The sequence below is a fragment of the Patella vulgata genome, chromosome 2, assembly GCF_932274485.2.
Source record: "Patella vulgata chromosome 2, xgPatVulg1.2, whole genome shotgun sequence".
Taxonomy (NCBI): domain Eukaryota; kingdom Metazoa; phylum Mollusca; class Gastropoda; family Patellidae; genus Patella; species Patella vulgata.
The window spans coordinates 24,940,618-24,958,955 of record NC_065880.2 but is presented as its reverse complement, the minus strand read 5'-3'; the positions used below and the strand labels follow the sequence as shown (position 1 = coordinate 24,958,955).

The following is an 18,338-nucleotide window of genomic DNA, read 5'->3' as shown; positions in this document are numbered from 1 at the left end:
AATTTGTAATTTAGAATCAAGATAAAAACTCTCTTAATGCTAAATAATTATACAATCGTGAGCAACTGTTTACTAAGATGACAGAAAGAAGTAAATTTGATCTCTATAGGAAAAAGTCATTAGATTTTATTGTTCATACTATTTACATGAAATTTCGTTAATGCGTGGGCTGCTGATATGTAATCGAAACGAATGGAAGTAGTCTTTTAGCAAATATATTAAATAAACTGTTTCAGATCGATGGATCGTGGGAAGTTGAGTTTCACGGTAAAAAAAAGTGATGTTACTGGCCACTAGAAAGATAGAAATTACCCAAGAGTGAATTAAGGTGAAGAGAAAAGCACGTGTTTTGTGAACATCTATTGGTTAATACTGTAAACAATCAAACTGATTGGTAAAGGTTTATGTAATATCAACAATGTGGCTTTCTTATTGGATGGTGGTTGACGTTTACTCCAGCCTATGTGCCATGTTCGGGTCTCGTCCAAACATAATATGTGACTCACTTCTTACAGCTCTGTTATTTAGCTTGGGTAATTTACACCCTGATATATCTTACAGTGAAAACTGTCTAAAAGATAAGACTATACATACACACGAACTGACTGCAGTTCTAGTATTCATTGTGCACTTTTTATCATGACACGCGATTACCTCCAGAGATCGTTAACGGTACCACATGTGTGGATGTTCTAAACATCCCTATCCGATGCGCATGAAGTTTCTATGGCTATGCACGTGAAGTGGTCCGTGCATATGAGCATGTTGCTCTTTCTTTTTGGTACAGTTACAGCAAGTCGTCCATTTCCTGGAATTGTTCTAGGGAAATCTATAGGTAAGTATATGACACTTTGTTTAATACACCTGTTGCAATTAATTACCGAAGACAATTGTTGTTTTTTAAAAAAAAAAAATTAAATCTCATTCCACTAGTGAAACACTGAATAATTAGATTTTTTCTGTACGACTTTATTTATCATCTTATTTCCTAATGAAAAGCTTAATTTACATTAACTGTTGATGTTTTAGCTCACTATATCGCGTTTTCCTCAGTATCGTAAAACATCAGGTAAACTGTCTTACGAAGAATTTAGATGATCATGAAACCATGTACAATGTTTCATCATCTGTATAGGTCGTTGTGATCGGAAAAAATATAGAATGATAAGTGGGGTAAGTTATAAGTATCGGCTAGTGTCGTTCACTAGACAGGATGTGCTTTTCTTAACACTCAATTTTATTTTTAATTTTGTATTTAAAAAAAACCAAAACTTGCAATATTGAGAAAATTCATTTCTTATTGAAGCATTCTGTTACATTCACCAAAAGGGAATATGATTCATTATATATACAGTGACAATTTACACTATAAATAGGTAGTCCATAGTTCGCCCAAGTTATTTATTTATTTCTGATTGTGTAGGAACATGACAGTGTGCACGTTTTCATTGTCTTTAGTGCATGTAAGTAACAGATGACATGTGTTTGCCGGCAGTGTTTCACTTGCATAAAGTGTACTATAATAAAGAAGCAAAATCAAAATAGTCCTTTTAACCTATCGATCTCGACTTTTATTAAATTTAGAAGCCCGTTGATCATAACTATTCAAACATCAAATTCTGGTGGCTACACATAATCGAAATGCATATTGAAGACTATTTATATATCTTTGCTACTTTCAAGAAACAGAATACAAACACGCTAAATTATTTAAAGTAATTAAACCAAAGCTATTTTTTTTAAATAAAAGAAGAAACTTACCTAGACGATCTGTCACAAGTACTATACATATTCTACTTAATTTTATTATATACCCCACCCCTACAACCACACACACACACCACACACACACACACACACACACACACAAAATTATCTTTTACATTTATATGTTTTGTAAATTAACAAAGACGTAGGCTATTATCAATGTAATGCATATGTAGATTCACATAAGTAGCATATTCGATGTTTAGAATTGTTACGTAACGATAGAAGAGCCAATATTATCTTTGTTTGAAATTATTCTCGTACACTTCAAAACATAGTACGCTATAAGACAGATGTTTAACAGGCAATTGGTTAACCAGCTCATTTGTATTTCCCCGCGGAGTCAAAGTCAAGGTTCGTCACTAGTTTGGTAATATCCAACACACTTAATGTGTTTCATAAAAGTGCTTCTAAAAGTATAATCGATAAGTTATAAACAATGAAATATGCTTGCCTTCCTAAATTCTCTAATTACTTTGCATTTTAGTGGACACGAAAAAAGAAATTGCATTAAATTGGTAAGGACCGTGTGAATAAGGATCTTATATATGTTACGATGGCAAGAAGTAGAACAGTTCATGTAGTCTGGAATCTTTGTTGTTATTAATTCAGGTCGCAAGTCTGAAGAGATCTACTTCGAGTTGCATTGGCCTATCCACTTCCAACATTTGTCGTTTCATTTCTGTTTTCATATTTTTTATGTTTACCTTTCTCATCAGCGTTTGGACATATTCAAGATAGGAATAGCAGATATAATGTATTACTATTTGTTGGCATTCAATATATCTTTGCGTGCCAGCACAGCAAACCTCGGTATTTGTGCGTAAAATTCCACACTCTACTACATATCGGTTTATGGGAGCCACGTGCTCGCGGATTAAGATTACATAGATGTTATCAGCCAATCAGAACTAGTTGACACAAAACTAGAGCCTACGATTGGATGGCATAACATAACTGTATTTATCGAGTAAATATCAAGGTTATTTGTAACCTATATAGACGAAGATGCTCTCGTACAACATTTCATACGCTCCGTGGTATAGATCAGACTTTATAAACCATATGGTATCTTATTATTGTCTTCAATATAGCGAATAACGTATCCAAAGGGTTAGGTGTGACTTTCAAAAAGTATTAAAAGCGCTTTGTGCCGTCCATGTCTCTTGCAAATGAAACATTAATCACATTCATTTTGTGTGGTAGGAATTCAAAATAAAATGTTCGGTTAGTATATTTAAGCATAAATTCGAATGATTCTTTAGTACCGAACATGGCTATTGCCAGCAACTCTACAGTAACCTTAGCGAAAAGTCTTTACATGTAAAACATATATCTAATACTTTCACATTTAGATTTCAGATTGAATAAGAATTGGCGCCCCCAAAACACGCACCACCAGGGGACCAATCCCGCTTTTTCAAGGGACGTAACTGATGATGAAGATCTGATAATCGAAGGCAGTGGCAGTGAAACTGATCAAAACGGATTACATTCCTTAGCAGGTAGATGGTACATCATCTTGATTTTTATTATAATTAATAAAATAAACAATTTACGTTCTCACTAAACCCCTTTTCAATAGGTGCCTCCATATTTTGCATCGGTTCGTCGACAAATTCCTTGACAAAACCTTTATTGTAACAAACTGGAGAATTAATTTTAAAAAATGATGCTGTGCAGTGCCGGATTTACCTAATGGTTTTGTCCAAAGATCAAGGGAACCTCCGTCCAAGGTGTATAACATTTTTGACACGTCCTAAATTTCTAAGACTAAAAAAGGATGAGAGAGCTAAATAATATATAGATATAAACATTCCGCCGGACTTACAATATCAGTTATATTTTGAAATGAAATGAAATGGGGTTTAACGTCCTTCTGTTCTGCAGTTATATTTTGAAGTCAACAATCAATATCGTGCTCCATCACTATTTGAAATAACCCATTAGATTAACCACATTTGATACTTTGTTTTGACCTATATCAAAGCGTTTTAAATCCTTTAAGTATTTTTCACCTCACAGCCTACTATTTGTCGAATTCGAACCGTCAAGGGTTCTATTAGGTACAAGCCAATGTGTACACGGGTTGATTTGGTTTTCGTCTCACCCGAACGACTGGGCAACACCAACGATATGTTGGAAACGTATTGATGGAACTTGTAGAAATGTTCAGCTACATTCTCCCACATAACAATATGATGTTAATTTTACGTTACATTTACGTAAAAATGGTCAGTCAGTTTACCATCATTTTGCTCATCTTTTTAACGATAATTTTACGTCAGGAAATGACGTTAATCTAACGTAAACTTTACGTCATTTTTACGTTATATTTACGTCATTTTCTGACGTAAATCTAACGTAAACTTTACGTCATTTTCTGACGTAAATCTAACGTAAAATTTGCGTAAAGTTTACGTCATTTTCGTTAGATTTACGTCAGAAAATGACGTAAACTTTACGTTAGATTTACGTCAGAAAATGATGTAAATATAACGTAAAAATGACGTAAACTTTACGCTAGATTAACGTCATTTCCTGACGTTAAATTGTCGTTAAAAGGATGAGCAAAATGATGGATATCTAACCGATCATTATACCGTAAATCTAACATTAAATTAACATCATTTACGGATGCAATTCTAAAGTCAAATTTTGATGAGCATTAAAACCTTCAAAATTATTCATTATTTGCGGCAGTAAATGGGAAGTACATTCAACCAATAATCAAATTTTCCTGACCCGTGGGTGAGGCTAAAAATTGAGTGGTCCAACGTGTGCGCTTTAGATCATAAGGTCTGTCATTGAGTCAAGTGGTTTGTTTCCACACCCAACTTGAACATGGGTTTTCTCTGGGTCCTCCTACTACTAAAGATTCCTGGTGCGGATGAATTATTCAACTTGAATTGAATCACTTAGTCCCAAAGGACAGTTTATGTCTATTGGATGTTTTACCCCATTGCTCTCTATCTACCCATAACCAGTCAGAATTCTAAATGTATTGCACAGAAAAGTTAAAAATCTAGCAGAATTATATGACAAAATATACTACAAGTATGTATACATATACTTTATTTAAAAGACAAAAATATAATGTTATAAAATACAAAATACACATTTAAATATTAACAGTTTTTATCCACAGCTGTTTGAGAAATGAAGACGGGCATATGCCACACAGTGTGCAGAGCTATGGCGTACTCTTATATAAAATTCCAACTGCCAAGGGATCTTTCACACACACACACACTTGAGTTTACACTGTACCTTGGTTTTTTTGTCCCTTCCGTATGACTAGTCAGCCATCCATGTCAGGTCCTCTGTCCGGCATCACTGACACGGGAAAATGTTCAAGAAAAAGGTCTACATTAGCGCTATGAAAGTGTTGATATGCATATAAGAAAGAAAAAACTGGGATATTGACCAAATTGGGCCAAAACCTATAGCCTCTATCTTATTTGCTCAAGGTATTGATGGAATAGAAGTTAACTTTGGAATGAGTGAAATGAAATGGGTTTAATGTCCTATTCCGACAGGGCTAATGACATGGAAATATGCTATTCAGTGTCCTATTATGGAATTTTATCCAGACAGCGGCGCTAAAGCCTACTCTTATATCGAATTCAAACTGCCAAGGGATCTTTCACGTGCACACCAATGTGTGCACAGGACCTCGATCATTCGTACCATCCAAACGACTAGACTAGGGAGAATTAACCAAGGAAAGCAAAGTCCTGAAAAGCTGTATATTGATAATGCTTGTCCTCTCACAATCGGAATGATTCACATTTCACACCCAGTGTACGGACAAACAGGGCCAAAATTGATATGTGGGTGTATAAACAAAGATATATACTACACCAATATTACATGTGTTGCAGAATTGGTTTAACACATTTCAAATATAATTGTAACACGGATATTTGCAATGGTTGATCCATGACAAAAGATTTGAAATATTTTGAAGAGACGCAAAAGGTTACGCCATACAGTGTGCTATGAGATAATTTTGCCCGGGCAGCAGCGCTATGGCCTACTCTTGTATCGAATTCCAACTGCCAGGGGATCTTTTATGTGCACGCCAATGTGTACACTGGACCTTGTTTTTTTTTTGTCCCATCCAAACGACTAGACAGCTGTCTTCGTCAGGCCCTCCGTCCTGCATCACTGACAATGGGAAACCACACCGGAAAATCAGGATGAACTTTCTCGGCCAATGCAGGGATCGAACACCCGACCTCAAGGCTAGCGAGTCAGCGTCTTACCCACTTAGCCACATGATCCCCCCTTGGCCTCTGTACATGTAGAGATGAATTTTGAGCTACCTTTATATATATATTTCTATTTTTAAAACCCGCGACAAGTATATTTATATCAAGGATGTAACCCTCTATCAGTTAACCCGTCACGGATTGGTTGCATTGGTGAACCGGTTCAAAATATTCGTTTCATATCATACCTGACCTTCAAATCCAGGAATTGTAGCCACAACGGGGATCACGTTGGTTGAGTCGGTAAGACACTGGCTATCTAGTCTGGAGGTCGGGTGTTCGATCCCTGCATTGGCCGAGAAAGTTGCTCCAGATTTTCGGGCGTGGTTCTCCCTTGTCAGTGATGCAGGACAGAGGGCTAGACAAGACAGCTGTCTAGTCATTAAAATGGGACAAAAAAATGAGGTCCCATGTACACATTGGCGTGCACGTACAAGAGCCCTTGAAGTTAGAATTCGATATAAGAGAAGGCCGTAGTGCCACTGTCCGGGCAAAATTTCCCACATAGCACACTGTATGGCGTATGCCCATCTTCATTAGCCCAGTTCAGAGCAAAACAGTAGGACGTTAAACTTTCATTTCACTAGCCACAGCTCTGTTTTCTTTCAACAAAGGGGGGGGGGTGGGGGGGTGGATGGCTTAATGGTTAGCGTGCGAGCGCTGTATCATAAAGTCTGTCATTGAGTCGAATGGCGTGGTTTCGAAACCCCGGTTGTACGTGGCAAGGAGTAGGGTCGCCTGTCCAACCTCGTGGGTTTTCTCCGGGTCCTTCGGTTTCCTCCCACTGCTAAAGACCCCTACGCGCAAGCGAATTATGTAAATAAAAAATTAAACCATATGTTAGTCCCGAAATGACCTAGTTTGTGTCGAGTGGACGGTAAACCCCATTTCTCTCTCTCTCTCTTTCACCAAAGGGGGGGATCAAGTGGCTAAGTGGGTAAGACGCTGGCTCGCTAGCCTGGAGATCGGGTGTTCGATCCCTGTATTGGCCGAGAAAGTTCATCCTGATTTTCCGGCGTGGTTTCCCTTGTCAGTGATGCAGGACGGAGGAACTGACAGACGGACAGCAGTCTAGTCGTTATGGGACGAAAAACCGAGGTCCCGTGTAGACATTGGCATGCACATAAAAGATCCCTTGGCAGTTGGAATTCGATATAAGAGTAGGCCGTAGCCCCGCTGCCCAGGCAAAATTTCCCTCATAGTACACTGTATGGCATATGCTCGTCTTTAGATAAAGATTTAGATAAAGAGCTGACCATTCTTGCTATGATTGTTCAAAAATAAATAATATACATGTAAAATGAAAATTTCATTCAAATTACTTCATTCTAAGCCAAGTTATCACAGTTTCTAGTTTCGACATGATGTGTGCATTGTGGTAATGAGGGCACAGGTATATTCGAGACTTGGCCTCACTTTCCCATTTTTTAATTAAATTTTTAAATTGCAGGCCAGTTAAAATCTTGAGTATCCAATGCCTTCATATTGCATACTTTTACACATTTTGTCAGGCAGTTTCATTTTGATTTTCCCTTAATTCGAATTCAACCTTGATTATGCGATTTTTCGAACAATCAGGAGCCATAATCGAGGAAGTTACGTTCGGATATGCGCGATTATGAAAAGGAACCAAGATCTTAGTGTGTAATGGTTATATATTCCCATTGTTTTTTTTTTATAAATCGAATAAAAATTGTGACCTCTATAGGGACCACAAGCTAAAAACGGATGGACGTCCAGACGGACAAGGGCTACGACAATATACGTCCACATGAAAATGTGGGCGTATAAAAATTGTGACCTCTATAGGGTCCACAAGCTAAAAACTTGATTTTTCGTACAATCAGGGACCATAATCCAAGAAGTTACGGTCAGATACATGCCAATATCGAAAGCAACCAAGATCTTTTGGAGATAAACCTATATTTCAAGTTTCGTCAAAATCGGATAAGAATTGTGACCTGTAGAGTGTCCACAAACAATTGTGTACAGACGTCCGGACGGACCGGGGCTACCACAATATACGTCCACATGAAAATGTGGGCATATAAAAATTTTGACCTCTATAGGGTCCACAAGCTAAAAACATGACTTTCAGTACAATCAGGGGCCATAATCCATGAAGTTACGGTCCCACAAACAATTGTGGACGGACCGATGGACGTTCGGACGGACAGGGGCTACAAAAATATACGTCTACATGAAAATGTTAGCGTATAAAAAACTGTCACCTTCACAATCACAAACTAATTTGGACAAACAAACAGTCAGGGCAACGATATAATACCCCAGTATTGAAATAAGGTATATACTAAATTACACCAATATTACATGTGTGATAGAATTTGTTAAACACATTACAAATATAATTTTAACACAGATTTTTGCTATTATTGATCTATCACAAAAATTTGAAGAATTTGTAAGGGTTTAAAAAGTTTCCCCGTATACTATGGTGGTATATTAGATTCAAAATTCTAACATGCTATCGTCTAATTTCTTACTTCTACTCTTGTAATTTCTAACTTCCATTCATGTAATTTCTAAATTAAGACAATGTATAATTCAACTTCTTTTTTTGTTCAGTGTAAATTTTAATTGTTTCATCTTATTTCTATTATTAAGGCGAAAAATGTCTAGTCACTTTACATGTTAAGCATGAATGGTAAACAAATTTAGAATTTTGATTTCTACCTAGCAACCATCATTATGACGTCGTTTGGTGTCGCCACCGTTCGCTCAATTTGGCGATTGAGCACCTGATCGGGACCATTCTGTTGATACAAATGACTCGCTCTTAGTCCAGTTGAATGGTTTGGTGGAGTGCTAAAATTGAAAACAACTTCGAGAGAGAGAGCGAGAGAGAGAGAGTCTGATGGGGTTAAACGTCCACTCAACACAAACTACATGTAGGTTCGGTATTAACATGGTTCAATTTTATTTCAATAATTCGCTTGCGCGTAGGGGTGTTTAGCAATGGGAGGAAACCGGAGGACCCGGAGAAAACCCACTAGGTTGGAAAGGCGACCCTATTCCTTGTCACGTACAACCGGGGAATCGAAACCACACCAGTTGACTCAATGACATACCTTATGGTACAGCGCGCACGTGCTAACCTTTCGGCCGTCCAACCCCACAAACAACATTGAACGTGATATCTATGTACATGTGTATGGTTTGCAAATACGATTTCAAATACGGTCGGTAAGACGCTGGCTCACTAGCCTAGCGGTAGGGTGTTCGATCCCTGCATTGGTCAAGAAAGTTCATCCAGATTTTCCGGCATGGTTCCTCCTTGTCAGTGATGCAGGATGGAGGGCCTAACAAGTACAGCTGTCTAATCGTTCCGTAGTGCCGCTGTCCGGGCAAAGTTTCCTTCGTAGCACACTGTATGGCGTATTAGCCAAGTTCGGAGTAGAATAGTAGGATGTTAAACCCCATTATATTTCATTTTCTATTTCAAATACAAGCTAAACAGCATTTGTTCATTTTTTTTAAGACAAGTTGAGCCAATTCATATTTATATACTGTTGGTCTACATTAACACAGGGTACAATTTTATAGATAACTCTTACTGAGTTTAATATAAAGCAACGTTTCGACGAGGACACTCTCGTCTTTATCAAGAATGTGTCGTTTATATCAACACAATGGTCCCGACCAGGTGCGCAATCACCAAAAATGAGCACGCGGTGGCGACACCAAATGACTTCATAATGATGGTTGCTAGGCAGAAGTGTAAAAATTAAGAAGACGTTTTTCGTCTAAATAATAGAAATAAGATGGAATAGAATTAAAATTTACACTGAACAAATAAAGAAGTTGGATTATACATTGTCTTAATTTAACAAAATACATGAATAGAAGTTAGAAATTACATGAATAGAAGTTAAAAAATACATGAACAGAAGTTAGAAGTTAGACGAAAGCTCGTTAGAATTTTGAGTCTAATATACTGGCTGCAGTAGATTTTCAACTCACTGATACAACTCAGTTCAAGCCAAAGAGCGGTTATATGATACTGTGACACAGTGACAGGATATCTGCTTGAGGCAAACTATTCATAAACAATTGACTCTTACAAGATCAGACGGAAAATATTTTAAGCCTACTGCTTGTAAAGTAAAGCTTTGGCCTACATTCTGGTGAATTTTGTGCTACCATAGATACATACACATGTATATGAGTTCGGTACATAATTAAAAAGTCTTTATTTCTTTGCCATCTGGGTGGTTTCATAGACGAGTGTTATTGAGGAGTGTTATTGAGTTCAGTCGCTTGGTTTCAATCCCAAGTCGGTATGTGACAAATAGTTGTGTATGATAAGTAGTAATGTCATCTAGCTTCCATATACAAAGCCCTTATCAGCCTTTTTATAACTTCCTCGACATGACTGCCATGAATGGTGCTCAAATATAGGGTCTGTAAAAAAAAAACAAAAATAAATTCAATTAAAGCAACTTTTATACTCCAAAATCAAAATGAAATTAGGTTTAAATTATCATTCAATGTGTACAAAATACCTTGGTTTTTTGTCCCATTCGAAAGACTGTACATTGGCCCCAGCCTGCAGAGACTGGCGTTGGCCCTCTCCAGACTCTCTGTCGTGCGCTCAAAAGTCAACTTTAGTTATGCACAGCAGGTAGATTTTTGATGAAAAGCAATAGCAGCCGGGGTCCAAGGGGGAGACGTCAAGTTTGGAATTACGTTCTGGTTGATTACAGTGTTACAGAAGAATTTGCTATATTTCTGCTATTTAGAATCAGAGAAGATTGAGATTAAAGTGTTGCCAATGCTATGAAAGTAAAAATGTCATGTGCCAAAGCCTGCAGCGTTGAGTAGTGAGGACATATTTTTTTTTAGTCCAAAAGGTCTAAGTAATTATTAATTAAGTAAAAATGAAAATGTGTACAGTAATAACCTGATAGTAATTTTTTTTTTTTCACAAAAGCAAACTGTTTCGTAACCTGGCGTCTTACAGAAGTAAGAATTACGGTGAAAAATTAGAAAAATAAGGACAGAAATAATTTTACATCTGTGTGAATAGTATTTATTAGTATTTTTACTACTATTACATTGTATTGTAAGTTCTTTTCATATCGCTGAATTTGTAGTCTCAGTATACGTGTATATCAGCAGTCGGGGATATAAGAAAAAACTTACTTTCAAATAAAACCTCTCAATTTAACTGGTATAATCTATCTTTCTCTGTTTGTGTAATCCAAGTAGCTGTATATTGAACATTTCTCATGCACTCCACGAATAAATTCCAAAACGCCCGCCATCTTTAAAATACCCTTCCCAGAATACCTCGCTTCCGGGTTCAGAGTTGTAAAAAAGTACGTGCAAATATAGAAGAATCAAAATGATTTTAATAATGATAGTTTAATCAATGTGGACAATATACTGAAAAAGACAACAAACATAGACCACCTAACATTGAAATCAGTTAATAGAAATTACATTTAATAATCTATCGATGTAGTTATTCATTTGTATTGACTGTAATTTATCTTGACCTTGACCCAAAATGGCGGCATATATCATATACGTAGATAACGGAGTCTATGCGACTATCAACTGTAGGCCTACGCACTTCAATATTTTATATATAGTCTATAACTACGTAATATTTTAGGCTTATGAATAGTAAAATTGAAGAAATTATTATATGATTCAGAGGCCTTTTTTTAAGCATGCACATGATATAATATACATACGTACAGCTTTATTCGGATCACGACGGATGCAGTACTGCACTGGCAGTTGCCCAACTCGTATATTTGGTTGATGTTTTTTTTAAATAGATCGACTAGAGCCATTTTATTCAGTTGTATCAAATTAAATAATCCCGATTTTTAAAATAATATTTCCATTGCGAATATAGGTATCTACTTTTAAGATGTCGGAATTTTTTTTATATTTATTTTCCCAGTCTTATATTTATCTAGGTCAAACTACAACATATTTATTCGACCGTTGGACAACTTTCAAACGTGTGATAGAATCTACTATAAGGACTAAATTAAATATATTTTTTGTGGTAACAGAGCTTAGACACATAACAAATTGTACACACATGCAATAAAATAATATCTAAATTTCTACAAATTTTGACCGAATTTAAATTGGTTTGAAAGGCCACTAACTTGTCTGAGTTGGGGTATTAAGATAATTTATATTTACTTATTGTGCAAAAGTTAGTCAATTTAATAAATTCAATTACCACCCATGCAGTTAAACGCTGCCCCAAAATTAACATTCAGGCTGTAAAGGTGTTTTGGGCAATGAAATAAAAAAAAGTATTGTAATATTTTGGAGCAGATTTTATTTTGTTTAACTTCTAATTGGTTAATTCTTGTATGCATGGAAAACAGGCCACATGAAGCCAAGCCTAGAAAATATGCCAGAGTGTCCTAAATCTAATTAGCCATCAAATTTCCAAACATTCAACCAAAATGAGACGGAGGAGTCCACTAGGCCTACTATATTATTATTATGGTTCAATTATAGCACTTCATTACACATGAGTATTTCTAAGCGCATTCACAAAAACACCCATTTCAACACCATTTTTGGGGGGTTGGATGGCCGAATGGTGACGACCTGTCATTTAGTCAACTGGCGTGGTTTCGAATCCCCGGTTATACGTGACAAGGAGTAGGGTCGCCTGTCCAACCTCATGGGTTTTCTCCGGGTCCTCCCACTGCCAAAGACCCCTACGCGCAAGCAAATTATTGAAATAAAATTAAACTATATGTTAGTCCCGAATGACCTAGTTTGTGTCAAGTGGACGTTAAACCCCATTTCTCTCTCTCTCTCTGTCTCTCTCTCTCTTGTTAAACCCCATTTCTCTCTCTCTCTCAACACCATTTTTGAAATAATTTTTTTTTAAGTTTTGGATGGAAGAGGACTCACAAAGAGTTTTTGGAAGACAATTTCACCTTTTAGCTGCTCTGACAGAGAAAGAATATTGACAAGCATATTCAATATGTTTCTTTTCTTACGATGGTTTAACAAAATAAAATTTACAGTTCGCACTACTTTCGAGTAGTTGTTGTAGTCACAGAGACTCGAATAGTAAGGAGAATGTGTTTGTGAACTGCACAGGTTTTTTTGTGGAATTATATTTATGACCCCTTTGCCACAGTGGCTAAGTGAATAAGACACTGGCTGGCTTGCTTGGAGGTCACAGGTTCGCTCACAGTGTTGCCTGAGAAAGCTTGTCAGTGGTGCAGGACGGAGGGCTTGACAAGGACAGCTGTCTAGTCGTTTGGATGGGACGAAAAACTGAGGTCTTATGTACACATTGGCATGTACATAAAAGATCCCCTGGCAGTTGGAATTCAATATAAGAGTAGGCCTGAGCACTGCTGTCCAAACAAAACTCCCTTGTAGCACACTGGCGCGAGGTTGGATGGCCAAATGGTTAGCGTGTGCGCGTTGTATCATAAGGTATGATTGAGTCAACTGGCGTGGTTTCGATTTCCTGGTTGTACATGACAAGGAGTAAGGTCGCCTGTCAAACTTCATGGGTTTCTCTGGGTCCTCCAGTTTCCTCCCACTGCTAAAGACCCCTACGGGCACGCGAATTATTGAAATAAAATTAAACTATATATGTTAGTCCAGAAATGACCTAGTTTGTGTCGAGTTGATGATAAATGCCATTTCATTCTCTCTGAGGTCCCATGTACACATTGGCATGCACTTAAAGATCCCCTTGCAGTTGGAATTCAATATAAGAGTAGGCCTTAGCACTCCTGTCCAGACAAAACTCCCTGGTAACGCACTGGCGGAGGGTCGGATGGACAAATGGTTAGGCGGTGGACACACTAGCCGAATGATTCGGTGTCCACTGTCATTCGGCCGAATAATTCGCCCGAATCAATTATATTCGCCTGGTGTGTTCGCTTCGCCGAAGCATTCGGCCGAATATAGAATTCATTAGCCAATCACCACTCATATCGAGAAGTCACATGATAGATTAAAGACACAGAACGCCGCCATGTTTAATCATGTGACGTGAAAGGTGATGCAACCGACAGGTTGAATCGGGCGAAGCATTCAGCTAGTGTGTCCACCCATTCAGCCGAACGATTCGGCTAGTGTGTCCATCGATTTAGCGCATGCGTGTTGTATCATAAGGTATGTCATTGAGTCAACTGGCATGGGTTCCATTCCCGGGTTGAATATGACAAGGAGTAGGGACGTCTGTCCAACCCCGTGGATTTTCTCTGGGTGCTCCGGTTTCCTCCCACTGCTAAAGACCCCTACGGTTAGTCCTGAAATAACCTAGTTTGTGTCGAGTGAATGTTAAACCCCATTTCATTCTCACTCTCCCTTTGGATGGTGCCACACTTTTTCATGTATTATCATTATTTGTTTTCCCTCTCAGGTTTGATTTCGATTGCAAAACCACATAAAAAAGGCTATTAATTGGACTACTTTCAAGTTGCTGTAGTCACAGACTCAAATAGTAAGGAGAATGTGTTTGTGAACTGCAAATTTTTTTTTTGTGGCACTACATTTATGACCCCGGAGCCACTGACTGGCTAGTGTTCATCAGGATTTTCCGATGTGGTTTCTGCTTGGCAGTGTTGCAGGACAGAGGGCCTGACAAGGACAGCTGTCTAGTCGTTCGGATGGGACGAAAATCTGAGGTCCCATGTACACAAAATGAAATGAAATGGGGTTTAACATCCTACTGTTCTGCTCCTAATCCGGGCTAATGAAGATGGGCCTACACCATACAGTGTGCTATGAGCGAAATTTTGCCCGGGCAGCGGCACAACAGAATACTCTTATATCGAATTCCAACTACCAAGGGATCGTTTACGTGCACTCCAATGTGTACAATATCAAGTTACTGTAGTCACAGACAGGAATAATAAGGAGAATGTGTTTGTGCACTGCACAGGTTTCTAGTCTTTCGGATGGGACGAAAAACTGAGGTCCCATGTACACATCGGCATGCACGTTAAAGATCCCCTGACAGTTGGAACTCAATATATGAGTAGGCCTTAGCACAGCTGTCCGGATAAAACTCCCTTGTAGCACACTGGCGTGGTTGAATGGCTAATGGTTAACTTTCAAGTTAACACACTGGCTAACTAACGAGGGGTCCGATCCTGGTATAGAATTTTCCCCTTGTTTGTAATGTAGGACAGTGTCTAGTCCTTCAAATAGGACAAAAAATCAAGATCTTGTGCTCATGTTGCATGTGCATGTAAACGAAACCTTGACAGCTGGAATTCGAAATGAGAGTAGGTCATTCATTCATTCCTTTTTTTCTTTATGTGTCGCTTACAGGCTGAAATTCTTAAAGGAGTTAAAAGGTTCGATCCCTGCATTGGCCGAGAAAGTGATGCGTGACGTAGGGCCTGATAAGGACACCTGTCTAGTTGTTCGGATCCGATGAAAAACTGAGGTCCTGTTGACACATTAGTGTGCACGTAAAAGATCCCTTGACAGTTGGAATTCGATATAAGAGTAGGTCGTAGTGCCGCTGTACGGGCAAAATGTCCCTCATAGGACACTGTATGGCACATGCCCGTCTTCATTAGCCCAGTTCGGAGCAGAACAGTAGGACGTTAAACCCCATTTCATTTCTATTGTTGGGCACCTGGAAATGGACAAAAATGGGTAGCAAGGCATATAATAATATAACATGAATGTATATAAACTGAATAAAGTTCAGTCTTATCTGGTTTTACTGTATATTTTAATCAATTATGTTCGACAAAATATGCAAAAAGCCCAAATTGAATGACAGTCTTTGGCGTCTGCTTATTCTAGTCCACACCAGTATTCTCCTGTGGGATATGGTTAGCCTTCTTCATCGAGTCGCTTCATTACAAATGGTGCTCATGTTATTAAACTGACATTTGTTTACGTAAGAAAACTAAGGATAAAAAATGACAGTAATTTAATTGTTAGTATCATGAAATTAAACTGACATTTGTTTTACTTTATACAACTAATATCAGGTTTATGTTAGAAAACTAACATTAGATTTATGTTATAAAATTAACGTTAGATTTACGTTAGAAAACTAACGTTAGATTTACGTTAGAAAACTAACGTTAAATTAACGGTTAAAATTATGACATAAAAGTAACGTTATATTAACGTTAGAAAACTAACGTTATATTAACGTTAGAAAACTAACGTTAGATTTACGTCAGAAAACTTACCATAAACTAACGGTTAGAAACCTGATGTAAAATTTACGTTAGAATAACGTTAGAATTATAACCAATAATACATATATAATTATTATGTCTGAATTCCAACTATTTATCAATTGTTAGAATGTGCACACACTTGTAATTTTATTTAATCAAGAAGTATTTAAAGCGAAAAAAATTGGTTAGTAATCCGTCATAAAGTTTACGTTACATTTACGTCATTTTCTGACGTAAAAGTAACCATAACCATTATGACGTAAAAGTAACGTAAATTTAACCAAAGAATTTTACCATTATTGGACGCTAACCAAAATCTAACCATAATGACGTAAACTTTACGTAAATCTAACCATCAATGTTAACTGGGCTGCGGCTATATTGACCTTTAAAATAAATGTGAAATGGTTTCAGATGCTGTGGGTTAATCATTCATAATACACCATAGAGTTTAGTAATAAACTTGTTGGCATGAAAATAGTTTGTTTCATTTTTGTGACAGAGAAAACGTCCCCTTAATACCGCAATGTCTATAATCGACATATTTACGAGAACGGCCATTCGTTCTTATGGTTTAGATTGTATTTAGTATACTCACAATTTTTATCTTTTTCAGCTACACACATGTCATGCTGTTCTATTGGTTATGCGTTTGGGAAAAATGGAATTCATTGCAATGCAGAATTACATTACAATAGACTAGCAGCAGTCCCTGTGGGTGAAAAGAATAGGTATGGGCAAAGGTTAAAGGCGCATCTAAAAAAACATGGGACCGATATAAAAGTGACTGTGTTCAACAAATGTTTTGAGAGGCGACCCGGTGAATTTCATAAGTGTTGCTATGTGGGTAAAAAAGAAAAGGAAATGACAACACGGTGGCAAAGAAACAGAAGAATTGTATATGCTAGCGATAAACGATATATATCGTGGCGATTTGTAAAGGGGTAGTACATATTATATTGTTGAAGTATAGAGGAAGTGTTGTCTCATGCTGATAGATTCTCAGGGAAGAAATGTGGATTTTAAGGTGTTTATTTGAATTACAGTGTGTATTCAGTATCACAACGGGTTACAACCATAACTGGTTAGTGTTTTCAGACAGATTCATTTTTCAGAACAGGGATCAGTTATTACTGGAAACCGAAATCGTAGGCGGAGGGAGGGGGCGGGAACGTGTCCATGCCTCTAATATATACGTTCTATAAATGAACTGAAGAACTAGCCCCTGGACTGAACTTTTAAAATTTTACCACTTACCTCTTTTTATTTGGTTTGTGGAATACACCAGAAACAAACATTCCTTTAACAAGGAGGGAATTATATCGCTGGTGAAATATACCGTTAGGTGTTTATATGTTTTAAAGTGATGTTTTTTAGATATTGTTATTTTTTGTCAGGAATATTGATATTGCTACCTCATGTATTGTAGTTCAAATGTTAATGTAAACCGTGCTTTGTCATCCATGTATTGCTCCTATTGTTGGTATTATGAAGTTTATTTGTATTTAATTTGTATATATTTGATGTGATAATGTATTTATAAATGTCTAAATGTCTCTTTTATTTTTCCATAGCGAATATCGGGAGGCGCTTTGGGGTACAGTTTTGAGTGTATGGAAGGTTGTTCATTGAGACATATAAATCGGAAGATGTCAGATATTTTTGGTATTAAATTATGTTTTGAATGAAATTAACATCAATGTAGATAATGGCAATGTTGTCTTATTGGTTTACTTGATCTTTCCGCAGCGTTTGACACGTTTGGTCCAGTTGTATTGATAAACCGTCTTCATGACGAATTTGGACTAGATGATATTGTGCTGAAGTGGTTTTCATCATATCTCTCAATCAACAATAATTGTGAAAAACCGTTATTCAACATAAGTGATCCTACAATGTGGTGTCCCTCAAGGATCCGTTTTGGGTCCCATCTTATTTACGCTCTATACTAGTCAACTTGGAGAGATCATAACAAACTTTAGTATTTTCCATCATATGTATGCCGATGATACCCAGTTACTTGATAGTTTTTTCCGTAATAAATTAATCCAACAATCTTCTTAAGAACATTGAAACATGCATCTCAAATATAAAATCATGGATGTCTCTTAAC

At 37.2% G+C, this 18,338-nt stretch overlaps 2 long non-coding RNA genes across 2 annotated transcripts; one reads left to right on the top strand and one right to left on the bottom strand.

The window, feature by feature from the left end:
* Positions 1-463: 463 nt before the first annotated feature.
* LOC126810740 (uncharacterized) lies at positions 464-17,777 on the top strand. The gene is made up of 3 exons (XR_007675285.2): positions 464-835; positions 3,123-3,272; positions 16,842-17,777. It is a non-coding gene; the product is annotated as an uncharacterized LOC126810740 (long non-coding RNA).
* On the bottom strand, positions 4,817-13,258 carry LOC130010724 (uncharacterized). Its single transcript, XR_008786013.1, has 2 exons — positions 11,205-13,258; positions 4,817-10,463 (listed from the first exon to the last, which is right to left on the bottom strand). It is a non-coding gene; the product is annotated as an uncharacterized LOC130010724 (long non-coding RNA).
* Positions 17,778-18,338: the final 561 nt, after the last annotated feature.